At 51.5% G+C, this 14,191-nt stretch overlaps 1 protein-coding gene across 2 annotated transcripts in view; it reads right to left on the reverse strand.

Moving 5' to 3' along the window:
- The window catches only part of Creb3l1 (cAMP responsive element binding protein 3 like 1), a 39,662-nt gene that overhangs the window by 21,715 nt on the left and 3,756 nt on the right, over window positions 1-14,191 (reverse strand). The window lies entirely within an intron of this gene.

A 14,191-nucleotide genomic window follows, 5' to 3' on the forward strand; every position in this document is an offset into this window, starting at 1 on the left:
CTTCCACAGTGCTTTTCATATATTCCACCTTCTCCATACCCCACGGTGACCTTGAATTTCTGATCCTCTTGTCTTCCCGACGTGCTGGCATGGAACCCAAGGTCTTGTGCATTCTAGACAGCCGCCCTTACCTACTGAGCCACGCTCTCAGCCCCTGCACCACTCCCCAAGGAGCAAAAAGGCATTGCTTTACATTTGACCAGCAGGGCAAACAGAGCCAGACAGAGCCAGACAAAGTCAGAAACTGCCCATGTTCATACCCATGTTCATACCATGCCCATACCTTTCCCAGCCACCACACACCTCCAGCCAGCTATATTCCTAGAGGCAGGTCTGTGCCTTGTTTACTTGCTAGACATTCATTCAGTAGGAGTGCAGGGGCAGGGCCTTGCATCCCAGTAAGGCCACTAGTGTTTTAGCTGTTCAGTAGAGCCTGGGCGGTGCGGTACAAAGAGCTCAGGGTCTGGACAAGTCTCTAGAACAACCGAGAACCTAACAAACGGTTTAGGGATGTAGGCTCCTTTCTAACAACCACCATCCCCAGCCATGATTGAGAGATTCACATCCGCAGCAGAACCAGGCCATTCCAGCTGGGGGCGCTTCCTTCCAGCCGAACTCGGGGATTGGGATGCGGTGAGGGCGGGGGCGGGGGGGGGGGGGCGCGCTCCAAGACTGCGGTGGGGCCCAGGGGAGGGGGTTGCACAGAGCTGGAAGAGCCATGAGTCAGCGGCCACGGTATTTCTCCAGCAGCTGCTCCGCAGGCGATAAGGGTTTTTGCCAAGCCCCTTCCCGGGGGCCTGGGAGAGGAGAACCAGTACCCTCCAGGCTGGGATAAGGGGTTCTCGAAGTTTTTCCAGTTTTAGGAAAATAAACGAGAAGAACCCTCTTTGGGGGTGCCCGAATAAACTTGCTAGGTGGCTTCAGTTGGCCGGGTGCTGTGAGGCGCCCCCCACCCCACCTGCTAGAAACACCAGCCAAAGCTCAGCAGGCTGGAGCTTCCAGAGCCATGTGAGCCAAGTGGAAGAGGAGGGCGGCCAAGGGGCAGGCAGGGTGGGGTAGAGGCACTCTCGCGCTCAGTCCTCCTTGTCCCGGGTTCCTGGAGTGCTGGGTGGATGGTGGTCCTGCCACATACCACCTAGACCCATCTGTCTCTCATAGGAGCATTGCCACCAGTAGCTGCTCACTGAATGAATACTGTAACCTTCTTCCATCTGATGTTTGGCCTCTTGCAGCATCTGTTATGCTGTGAGACAGCAGGAGCCTGAGAAAGTCAATGATCTATGCCCCTAAACCCATTTGCTAACGAGAAAGCTAAAACCCAGAAAGAGCAAGCCATGTACCCACAGTCACAAAGCGTGTTGTCAGAATTACGGACGGGGTTCTCCGAAGCTCTGGGATTGAGCTGAGGATAAGGGGGTTCCCCCTCGTGTTCTCTATACCCACCTCCCTTCATCCCCGTAAAGCTCACTCTAGAGACTTCAGACCTCCCCAGCTCTGGCCCTGGTCGTTCTCGCCCACTATCGAGCCCTCCTCCAGCTCACACAGACACACAAGAATCATATTTAGGCTGTCTAATGGAAATAGGGGGTGGAGCTGGGGGAGAAAGGCCTGTGGCCAGGAGTTCACAGAAGGCTCACGCCAGCGTTTGAGGGGGGGCGGGGAGGCTGTGTTCTGTTAGGGTGGGCAGTCTTCAGGGGTGCCATTCCGTACAGACAACGGGGGTGGGAGACCAGAGAAGGAGAAATTGGAGATACTTCCCTCCCCCTTAAAGACTTTTTCCTACACTTGTGCCAATATCAGCTCTTTCTCGGCCGCCACGGGCAACCGGCGCCGGCTCCACTCTCTGGAAAGAGAGGTCCCCAGACCTCCGGCTCTCAGGCCGGCACCCCGCCTCCCCGGCTGCTGCTTCTGTCCTTGGCGCTACAGCTCAGCCGCCCGCCCTTTAAATTTTAGGGGTGGCGGGGCCGCTGCTCGCTCCGCGCTGCAGTTACGTGGCTTAGTGGGCCTCTTGGGCCCCGCCCCTCCCAGGAATCCCGCTTGCCATTGGTAAGAGCAGAGACGCTCCTGGCCAATGATCGGAGGCTGCGAGCCACCGCCCGCCGGCCAGGAACGCGGTTGCGCAGAGTAGGGTTCTAGAGCGGGAAGATTGCTGGGAGTCGGGGAGTACAACCAGTTCTTAGTTTGTGTCTGGGGCAGAGCTGAGATGACAATTCCGCGGTATCCCGAGACCCTAATCAGTAGTGTGGCCATTCACGATAATTGGCGAACAGAGAGAGAGCAACTCACTCCAGCTCTGCCCTTCCCCACTCTTCCAGCAAGATAATCTTACCATAGGGTGGCACGAATGGACCCAACCGTTAGCCCCTGGTGTGAGAAGGGGTGTTCCCAGGGTTGTGCAGACCGACCTCTAGCTCCTTTCCGCGACTCTTTCTTTAACCCTTGCACAGGGGTCACTGCAGACAGTGAAAATATCTGGGCGCAGCACCTTGCTGGGGCGTACTACAAGCAGCCACCGTGCGCCTCTTTCCCCCCTAGATCTGGTCGTCTGACGCCTGTACCAAACCCCGATCCATAGAGATTCAGCCCGTGGTGCGTGGGGAAGACCTAAGTTGGTCCAGGCTGAGATACGGGATCAGGGGTGGGGGAAATCCCCAGCAAACTTTCCTTCTGAGAAAATGAACTCTGGGAAGAGATGGGAGGGGAATCCTCTCACATTTCCCTCTTTCTCCTCCCCGGGAGGGCAGCAGACGCCTCTCGTCCCCTAACACACTGACCCATACATTCCCGGACGGTTACTTGCCTAGCGATCACTAGATAATTGCCTCCATTTCAAGCCCAAAGGCCGCCGCTGTGAGTCACTACTGGGTCCAATGTGGGTGGGAGTTGGGTGAGGGAAATTTAAGACTGCTGGGAGAAGTGGCTCCTGGGTCCCTGTTGTCAGCAGATCTCCTTGTCCTTAAAACATCACCATCCAGGTTTTAGGGGCCCTAAAAGACTAAGAACTTGTCTTCCAGAGCCAGGCTCTTGGCTGGCTGACAAAAGGGCATAGACACTGGACTCGAACTCAGGAGGCCCCAGATAGAGAGCCCTACCTGGCTGTGCTCTGAGGTCCAGGCAGGGTCGGGTGGTGTGTACGGGTTTCTCCTGGGTTACCATTTGTGTTCCCTCTGAATCGAGGTGTCAGAGTCAGAAAGAAGAGTCAGCTCCTTCTCTGTCTAGCCTTTCTGGGCCTAGAAGAGATGAAATCTTCCTAGAGCCCTCCTGGCAGGTGTGGGAGTTACAGGGAGTCTGCTGCTCTAACCTCCCTCACCATCAGCCCTCTTCCTACAGGCCAAGCAAGGGCTGGTGCTGGGTTGGCCTGTTTTTCCCTTATTCAACTATTTACCATATAACCTAAGTCCAAATGTTTCTGTGGGTGCACCTGTATACACGTGTACACCACATCCCAGACCTGGGATGGGAGGGACCTTCCACCCAGGGAACCCCCATTTCTCTAACATGACACAATGAGAGATACAGACCACCTTTACCCATACAACTGATACATTGAGATTTGTCTTGCACAGGGTCTATCATATGTATATTACTACTCCCCCCACTGCATCCCAGTCTCCGTAGATGGACACTATCAGGCAGTAACACAAGCCCAATGAGGACACTCATCAGATGGGGTCAGATGGACACCGATTCAAAGGATGACTGGGGATGTGACTCGGGGTTAGAGCACACGCTAAGTATGCATGAAGCCCTGGCTTCAATCACCAGTACAAAAACCCCACCAAACACCAGGTTTGGTCATGCATACCTTTAATCCCAGCACTTGGGAGGTAGAAGCTGGTGGATCTCTATGAGTTTGGGGTCAGCCTAGGCTACACAGAGAGACCTAGCTCAAGAACCAAAACAACAAAAAACACAAGAAAGACACAGTCGTGGCCACCACACTCAACATTTTACATCCTCCCAGGCTTAAAAGATGAGTGAGCTAAGCCTGAGATGACTGAGTCATGTGAGCCCCAGCGAGAGATTTGGGAGTCCTAGCTTGTTTGACACTGGGACAATCACAGCTGGATTGGAGGAGTGGCTGTCACGGAGACTGGAGCAAGTTTTGTGCCAGCATATGCTGGAAAAATAAGCTGGCACCCACTGCAGGCTACTTCTAAGCCAAGGAAGGTCCTGAGAGGGCATATCCCACCTCCACAATCCCTGCTTGGTAGTCTAACCACCAATCTTTCCTGGGCAGCCCAAAGGTCCCCAGGTTCCTGGCCAACCCCTGCCATCCTCTAACCAGGCGGCCCCCGTGCTGTGGCCCAACTCTGAGGCAGGCGCCAGGCACTGTCTGGACAGGAGGACGCTATGGCAGTGAGTGGCACTGCCCAGGGCTCAGATTAGCTGTGACTGGCACCACTGAGGGATCGCAGCTCATGGTCTGGCTGGTAGGGAGGCTGGTCCATATGCAGTCACCAGAGGATGCCTTTGGGACAGCTCAGGACACTGAAAAACCAAGAGCTAGAGCTAGCCCTGGGGATCTCTGGAGAATAATCAGGCAGCACCCCCATTACCCATCATGTGCCCACTCATCCGGCCTTTACTGTTGTTCATCTACTTTCAGTAAGAGTTCATAGTAAAAGTTCATTTTCCTATGCTTAGCTCTGAGGACTGAGAGATGAGCAAGCAGGCCTGTATCCCATTCTAGAAAGATTTTCTGATATTTGGAAGTGTGATCATCTTCTAGAGCTGTGATCTATCAAATCCTAAAACCACTATGCCGTTTCCCATATTCACCTGTAACTCCGAAGCGCCCCTGGAACAGGGTCTAAGTTCCATAGGGAAGCTTGGGATGATCATGTGGTCTCTGACTAGGTGTGCCCCTCACCTCAACCCCCTTTTAGACCAAGTCTTGCTGTAGTGCAGGATGACCTCAAACTTGCAATCCTCCTGCCTTAGTCTCCCCAGTGTTGGGATTATAGGCATGGAGCCTGCCGGGCTCAGGTCTTTTGGGTCTAGCCACTGCCTTGCATGCTCAGGCAGAACTCAGGCATTTGGAGACTGGCTGAGCAGTCAATGAAGTATGTGTTAATCAGCTAATGGTCTGAGGCTGCTTCTGTAGTAGAGCATCCAGGAATGAGTGTCCTGAATTCTGCTCTGCTGCCAGCCTGCTCCTGCTCCAGGCAGAGTTTCCACTGGCTTGGACTCCCTGGGCTCCTCCCTGGGGAGAGGGGGGTGTGCTATACCCATTTTTTACATTGGTCTGGCCCAAGGCCCTTTTATGTTTAAGCCAAGACAAACCGGTTCGGTAGGGTCCAGAGACCCCACTCAGTGTTGGAGAAGCCATTCTCAGCTGCAGGCCAGATCTGAGTATACATGGGGCCCGCTGGTCAGCTAGCTGGATCTGCTCTCTTTTGGGTCCTGACCAGCTGGAAGACCTTCTAGGCTGAAGCCTAGCGCTTGGCTCTTGCTGTAGTTCTGCTGGCCTCTCCCTTCTCCCCGGCACAGTCACTGCTCGGCTTCTGGCTTCCTCAAGGCCCAGCCTGTCTGAGTTGTCCTCAGGTTTTATTTTTGGAACAAGTGGCATTTTCTCTCCTTACATCCACCCTTCCTTCTGGGAAGGTGTAGGACCCTTGGGTTCCACTGGGGATAAGGCTATGGCTTCAGTGCCTGGGTTCTGAATTCCTCTAGTCCTTCAAAGGGAAACTCTTAGCCCAGCAGATGCACCCAAGCCAGATGTTCTGCCTTCTTTCCCCACCCAGTGTATGACTAATGCCTACCCTTGTCCTTCTTGAAGAGCGCTACTTTAGCCAAAAGAAATCATGATTTGAAGCACCTTAGGGCCCTCCTCCTATTATTGTGGGAGTGACGTAGCTCAGGGATTATAATCAGGGAGACAGACAGGTCTGAGTTCAACCTCAGTCTGTGCTGTGTAGCCTGTGTCAGGCAGGTAACCTCTCTGAGCCTGTCTCAGCTATGAAGCAGGGGCACTTCTATCTACAGCACCAGGCTGCTAGGAAAAGTGAACAAGAAAGCATCGGTAAAGTGCTTTCAACAAGAAGCTTCTCATTCAATGTCAGCCATGGCTGGTGAAGAAAATGGAGGGCCAGGGATGGAGTGGACTTGTCCAGGGCCACATCACTCAAGGCAAGCTGCCTTGTGCAGTGTTATGCATCTCTCTCTAGTTCCTTCCAAGGAAGAGACCAACTTGAGCTCAAAGAAGGACTCTTGAGTCAGTCAGATGAGCGACTAGCACCTTTCCAGCACCCTAGTTAGGCCATCTCACCAGCGGGCCCTTCTTTTCTCTATTGCAACATTGTTTTTGCTCTCTGGGTGCTTGGAACTCAGGTTGCAAGGGCCTCAGAACTCAGGCCCATAGACTCCAGGCCAGTAGGACTCTGCGAGGGGTGGGGGAAGCACTAGGTCCTGCCTGACATCAGAGTAGAGAAACTGGAGCAACTCTCAGGCCAGCTGGGGCTCTTCCAGCTCAGCCAGATGTCTCAGGAATGTGCTGAGCTGGGAACTACCTCTCAGCTTCCCTCACCACCACCCCCCCAACCCTCATCCTGCATCTGCTTGCTGGGGTTAGGCCTCAGCCCCACCCCCTGCCCTTTCTCATCCTTTTCTGGAGAGCCTGGCAACCCTCAGATCCTCTCACCACAATCCAGCCCCTCAGTCTTCTGGAGGGGTTGTCAAAGGCAAGGGCTCTCTTCTCCGCAGACCCCTGTGGGTTGAGTTGACCTTGTGGGAGCCCAGGCAGTCTGGGAGGGGAGGGTTCTGAGTGGATACAGCATGCCAGACCCCAAATGTGGAACTGATTTGCAGTGCTGGAGAGAGAGAGAGAGGGGTGAAGACTTTGGGGAGGCAGAGGGTAGGGCTGGGCGTCCACTCTGGGAGAAGATCTCGGGCATCTTGTCCCAGCTGAGGGCTGGGAGAGCCAAGGAGGTGCTGTGCCAGGCTGGGCTTGGCTCAAGAATGGGATTCAGATCCTTCCAGTCCCCTGGACTTCACAAGGGACATGCTTTGTCTAACATTGAAGGGGTCTGAGTTACTGGATGGGATAGGGGAACCCCATTAGAGTCCTGAGGTTGGGCCAAGAGACAGGGCATGGCTTGGGAGAGACCCCAGTTCTAAATAGAGACAACTTATCCTCGTGCAAGGGTGGAGCTGCCTTGGGTTATGGTGTTAGGATACAAGGGCCAAAGGAACTGCTGCTTCTGCCTGGAGGTGGGAGGAGGGGGTGGAGTCACACCAGGTCACAGGGATTAGTGGTTGGAGGGGCTGTGATTACAAGTGGGGAGGAGAAGGACCTGGCTCACTGCTGTCTCATGATACCTTTGGCTTTGGGAAAACTTTGCCTCCTCTTGAGGAAAGCCCCTGATCACTCGGACAGACAGAGATCTAAGATGCCCAGTGGACTCTAGATCTTCTAGCAGCAAGACAGGTCAAAGTTTCTGGGGCCACCACAAACCTGCACTCCCTAGAATGGGGTCAAAGGTTGGAGATAACCACAGAAGAGGCAGGCCCTCTTCCCCTCTCTCCCGCTTGTAAGATCATCACTTCCTTTGCTTATACCCTGTGCCTGAAATGACCTTTTATCTTCTCATCCCTACTCCTCTCATCCTCTAAGATTCACCTTCTCACATGCTGCTTCCTCCAGGAAGCCTGCCCAGATCATTCAGCTCCAAGAATTCTTTTTTCTGTGCTACCATAGCATGCAGGCTGCTGGCGACTCGTTAATGCCATGCCTTAAACTCTATGCACAGTGGGACCCAAGTCTCCTTTTAAATGGAAACGCTGAGCATGGGACCAGGTGGCCATCCTCACAGTACAGCTGATGGTAATGATAATGGCAAACGGGTGTGACAGCCCCTGCTCTGCTTCTTTACCTTCAGGGTCTCATTTTCGCTTCAGAAAATAAAATAGATATTATCAGAGCCATTGCCTTACAAACCAGGAGACCGAGACACACAGAGAGAAATCCTGCCCAGCTTTGTGCTACTTGCAGTTGGTCAAACCAAAGTTGAACCCAGTCTTGACTCCAGAAACTGTTCTTTAGTGTCTGTGACATCATTGGCTGCTGACAGAATGGAGGCAGGTTCCTGTTAGCACAGGGTCGTGTACAAAATATAGGCCCCTGTTCCAGGCCTAGAGTCTACACCTAGGGCTATGTTCCATATTTCATCTCCTGCTTCCTGGAAGCACAGGGCTCTGAGCCCTGGGATTGGGAAGTTTGGAGGTTTAACCCAAATAAAGGGGCTTCTATCCAGGTCTGGTGTTGTAGGCCTGTAATCCTAACTAAGCAGGAGGCTGAGGCAGGAGGATTACAAATTCAAGGGCCGCCCAGACTACAGAGTGAGTTCAAAGCTAAGCCTGGGCAACTTAGACTTTGTCTTAAAATTTAAAAAGGAAAAAGAGGGCTGAGTGGTAGAGCACTTGTCTAACATGAACGAGGCCCTGCGGTCAATCCTCAGTGCATATATAAAACCCTCCACCTAGAACTGGAGATTTGTTTCCTCAGGGCAGTGGCCAAATGCTGACAGCTTTCTTCTCAGACTATGACAGCATCAGAGTGAAAGCAGCAGCAGCAACTGTGTCCTGCAGAGGGCGCTGTGTACAGGCTCTGTGCGAGGGCACACTGTGCACCAGGCTCTGCATGAGACCCTCTTCAAGAATTCATAGTTGGGGACCAGTAAGATGGCTAAGCTAGTAAGGGTGCCTGACATTGCAGACCTTCACATGTGTCCCACGACACACACACACACACACACACACACACACACACACACACACACTTGTAGACTTTCACATGTGCTCCATGGCATACACACATGTACACTTGAGACAAAGGGAGGGAGAGAGATTGATTCTAGTTGAGTTTTCATGAGAATTCTACTTTTGACCATGAAGCATGAAGAAAAGAAGTCTGAGTTGGGCATAGTGGCCTACACCCTTAATCCCAGCACTCAGGGGGCAGAGGCAGGAGGATCTCTGAAAGTTCAAGGTCAGCCTGGTCTGCAGTGCAAGTTTCAGAGCAGCCAGGGCTGTTACCCAGAGAAACTCTGTTTCAAAAAAACAGAAAAAAAGAGAGAAAGAAAAGGGGAAGAGGAGGAGGAGGAAGAGGAAGAGGAAGAGGAAGAGGAAGAGGAGGAGGAGGAAGAGGAGGAGGAGGAAAGAGGAGGAGGAGGAAGAAGAGGAAGATGAGGAGGAGGAAAGGAAGAAGAGGAGGAGGAAGAAGAGGAAGATGAGGAGGAGGAGGAAGAAGAGGAAGAGGAGGAGGAAGAAGAAGAAGAGGAGGAGGATGAGGAAGAGGAGGAGGAAGAGGAAGATGAGGAGGAGGAAAGGAAGAAGAGGAGGAGGAGGAAGAGCAGGAGGAGGAGGAGGAGACATAGTCCAGCTGCCCAAGGCCTTCCCAGCCCTCTGTCACCTGTTTTGGACCCGATGTCTATATAGTTTGGGCCTTATCCCCAACCCTCAGTTTGAAGGCTTTTGGGGTTTGAATCTGCCTATAGTGAGTGGGCTCAAGAGTTACGCTTGTTTCTCATTCAAACCCATACAGTTTTTGAGACCATGATATTTAGAGCATTGTCTGTTTCTAATGGTGTCTGGTGAATTCCCAGATAGCTATTTTTATTATACTATAGGGTTCACAGGTATGCATTACTGTATTCTTAGTATTTCACATTAGAAAAGTCATCATGGGGGCTGGGAGATAGCTCAGTGAATAAAACATTTGCTGAACAAGTATGAAGACCAGAGCTGAGAGGCCTAACAGTCACATGAGAGTCAGGTAGGTGTGGTGGCCAGCCTGTAACCTTGGCACTCCAGAGGTGGAGACAAACTTGCTAGCTTGGCTAGGTGGCCTGGTGAACTCTGGGTTTAGAGAAGGACCATGCTTCAGTAACTGAGGTGGAGTGAGGTTGAGGGAGACACACCATGTCAACCTTTGATCTCTACACGCACATCATGTGCACACATACCCATACATATATGCACACACAAATGTGAACATGCATAGATACATGCGTATAGCGTGCACACACAGACACCCCCCCAATACACACAAAGGCCATCATGATAAAGTGGACAGCTGAGGTGAAGATTCAGCACTTGAATGGATGCATGCACACATAAATGGATGAATCGAAAATACTTTTAGAAGAAGGCCCACCAGAGCTTGGAGCTTTAGAGTGTGTTTTCCTTCATTATCCTTCTACAGACTTATTTCCCCTCCACTGCTGCCCTAGCCAACCCTTCTTCGCACCCATTTTTCCTCCCACCACTCACACATCCATTCCTCTTCTTTCTAATAATCTTTACTTGTTTCTTTCCATCTTCTCCTCATCCATCCACCCATCCGCCCATCCATCCACTCTTCTCTCCATTCATTCGTGCAAACACCCGCCCATGCATCCCTCCATCAGCCTATATTGTGAATGAATACCTCCTAAGCATTACAACTAGAGAATGGCTGAAATTAATGAATGACCCTCTGCTTTCAGGGAACCCTTAGTTTAGTTTTGCAACGAGGAAGTCAGGAAGTTGATGCCCAGAGAGGGAAAGGGCTTTGCCTGAGATCACACAGTAAGTTGAGGAATGAGATGACGGAGGGATGAGGGAGGTCCAGGCAGAGCAGAGCCCACAGGAGCAAGCTGAGTCTGGCTTCCTGCTACTAGAGCCCTGTAGTCACTGCCTGAGAATTGCTTCCCGGCTCTCCAGGAGGGCCTTAAGGGCCTGCCTCTTGCCTCTGCTGCTTTCATTTTTGTTATTCTTTTGGAAGGGGAAGGAGGGAGCAGCTGCTGCTGTCCAGCTGCTCTGTCGGACCACACATCCCTGCTTAGATGGGTCAGCCCCTTTGTGAAGGGTGAAATGGTTTCCGGGCCAACAGCCAAGGGCCAAGGAAGCACCATTGAATGCTCTGTCCCTGGAGAGCTGGGGGAGGAGGAGACTGAGCCTGGCCACAGGGAAATCCACTCACAATTCAGTCAAGCCAAACTCATTGATGATATGATATGTCCAGTTCTCAGGGATCAAGGACTGGGACTTTGCAGGGAAACCAATACCCATGACATACTCCCTTTGAGGGTCAAGGTTCTGGGTTGTGTTCTATTCCTTCCAGCTTCTGAACTAGACATTCCCACCTCCACATTTTTCCTGCTCCTGGCTCAGGGTCCTGTCACTGACTGTGGCTTCCCTAGGTCTGCTCAAGGGGGTTACACAGACTTCCAGCCAAAGCAATGCTCTCAGTCTGCACTCAACTCCACCCAAATCTTCCTCCTCCATCCTGCCCCCCTAGAGTGCTGAGACTTCCAGAAGAACAGCCTGTTCTCCAACATCTGGAACTGGTTTCTTGAGAGAGGTTCAAGGGCAAGCCAGGTCCCTGAGGTCCTGGGTATAGATATTATAGGAGGTGGAGAGGACACAGTGGGAGGAATTCTCTGTGGTCCTATAGAGAACAGAACCCAGCATAGACATAAAGAGAGGCGACAAGAGTCCTGTCCAGGCTGTGTATCTAAAACTCCAGGTATCCATGAGGCCCTAAGGATGGCAGCTGGGAGAATGCAGACCAAACCCTTCAGATACACAACAAAGTCTGAACCAGAACAAGAAAGCATGCGAGGGAAGCTAGTCTCTAGCTATTTCTCTCTACTCTCAGATTCCCCAGAGCACTCTTGATTTGATCCTCTCTAAGTCTCCTTTTCTCAGGAACGGGATGCTGATTGGATGCTCAGGTTGGATGCTCAGGCAGGAGAAGACAGAGATGGTGCTGCCTGCTGAAATGTTTCTCAATAGAGCCTTCACCACTAGGTGTGGAAGACACAGGGAAGGGAATGCAAGGTCACTTTGGAGAAATCTTGCAAAACCTCTAACTTGTCCCCAGGCCCTACAAAATGTCTGCTCTGTCATGGTGTCAACCAGTGTCCAGTATAGTAAGCGAATGTGAATTGTTGGCATGGGTATGGCCATGACAAGGACTCAGATGCCTCAGCCCCACGGAGTGGCAAAGGCTTCTCCGGGTGAGTCTCAGAGGAATGGCAAAGCCTTCCTCAAAGCCTTCCTCAGGTCAGAGCTTGAATGTTGATAGTGTGCGCAGAAAACTGTACCTTACTCTCACCCGGCTGCAGCCTGAAGACTGCTCCCCTACAAAAATATTAGCTAAGCCTGCCTCCGGTTCAGCTGTGTATGATAACTCTGCCTCCTTGTTCAGCTGCACATAATAAGCCAGTCTCTTTGTTTATCTGTGAGCAATGACTCTGCTTCTCCGCTCAACTGTAGATAATAAATACACTGAGCTTCCAGGACACTGTAGCGTCTCCATGAGGGAGCCAAGCCATTGAATCCCAGCTTTTTTGTATCTAGATGGACACATGTACCCATCATTTCTTTATTTCTTCACTGCTGCAGTTAGGTCAATCCAGGGAGCCATGCAGAGCATGGCATCCATTCTCTCTGTTTCCTGGTTTCTCATCTATTGGTGGGTAGCGGTTTAGACCTGGGTGGGTCTCCTTCACGCAACAACCCTGGGATCTGCCAACATGCCTCTTTAATCCCAAGCCATCAAAGGAATGGACATCTATATAGTGAATGAGAAAAAGACTTTCTGGCAGAGGCAGGAAGGCTTGGGGCAGGTGAGGTTTCTGTGGGCATCCCCAGCACACCCAGGGTGGTCAGGTCAGGACCTTGAGGCTCCAGGGCCCCTTCTGGAATTTCCTGCATGCCTCTTGAGTACTCAGCTCTGGTTCGCTCTTTTTGTTTTTAACAGCTTTACTTTACCTTAAAAGAATTTTCTTTACAATACAGTAAATCCTTGGTTAGAGCAAAGTCGTCTGTAGTGTGAAGAACCCTGTGTGTCTGCCTCATGCTAAGGCTTAGTCTCAGATAAAGTGGGCAGATCTCTGTGCCCATGGGGCTCAGAAACAGGCACCCCCATCTCCTGTGGGGCTCTCTCAGTCTGCTGTTTGCTCTTGCCGTTCTCGACTACAGGTCCACCTGCCTGAAGTGGATCCCTTCTCACTGACTCTACAAAGATATAACTCCATGTTTTACATAATTTTGAAATGGTGTGTTAGATTTTACATTATTGTAGAATTTTACCATGGCCGGTACCTCTTTTGCGTCACAATACTATGCTGAGGGTTTATGGCAATCTGTAAAATTGATATGGTCTCTGCTTTTATGGAACTTCTTCATGGAGGAAATATATAAAAAGTCAATAAAACAGCTGCAGACTGGGATACAGGCCATGAAGAAACCAAAAGGAAGGACACAGAAAACAGTGGGGCCCCAGGCATCTGAGCTGAGAGTGCGATGCGGAAGTGGGAGGACTTGAGGCTGTGAGGCCGAATTTAGGTCTAAGGGACTTGGAACTACATGAGAAAGAAGGAATAGAAGAAGACGCAGGCTCAAGGTCTGGCTCAAGAGCCATAGGTTCAAATTCCCTATGGTTCAACCAACTCTAGGCTGTATGAGACTAGGGACTGAAGGGGCCTCAGGCAGATTATGGCAATGTCTCTAGCAATGCCTACTCTTTAGAAACCACGGTGATGTTCTCTGTTAAGCTCAGAAGCAACACCCACTGCAGGACTCTGATGGGTGGGAGCAGGTGAATTTAGCACCCTCTACTTTTCTCCCTAAAACTTATAGAGGCTAGGGATCTGAGGAGATGGCTCAGTCAGTAAAGTCTTTGCCACATACTCGTGAGGACCTGAGTTCAATCCCTAGAACCCACCCAGGAGCGCACAAGTGTCATCAGAGTGCTGGGGAGGTGGAGACAGGCAGATTCCTGGGGCAGGCTGGCCACTCTAGCCTAGTTAGTGAGCTCCAGGCCAGTGAGGGACAGTCTCAAGAGGAAGGTGGTGGTTCTGAGGAGGCAGTCCTCTCAGCCCACACACCTGAGCACACACCTGCACACCCCCACCACATAACACAGCCACATTTTAAAAAGCTGGTCTGACCTGGACCTCATTCATTCATTATGCATCTGTCAATGGTTGACCTACATCTTGTACGGAGCTCTGTCGGGCACTGGGATAAAGGAGGCAGCTGAAGTCCCAGCTCTCGGAAGTTTGTTTCCTCAAAAGTGGGGGATGGAAAAAAAGTAAAAATAAGCAAACCATGGACTCCAAACTCAAGTGTTTGAGGAGCCCAATCTATTGAATAAGAGCTCTGAGATTTTGATTTCCCAATGAATTTTTCTTTATTCATT

This window comes from Arvicanthis niloticus, chromosome 2 (genome assembly GCF_011762505.2).
Source record: "Arvicanthis niloticus isolate mArvNil1 chromosome 2, mArvNil1.pat.X, whole genome shotgun sequence".
NCBI classification, from domain to species: domain Eukaryota; kingdom Metazoa; phylum Chordata; class Mammalia; order Rodentia; family Muridae; genus Arvicanthis; species Arvicanthis niloticus.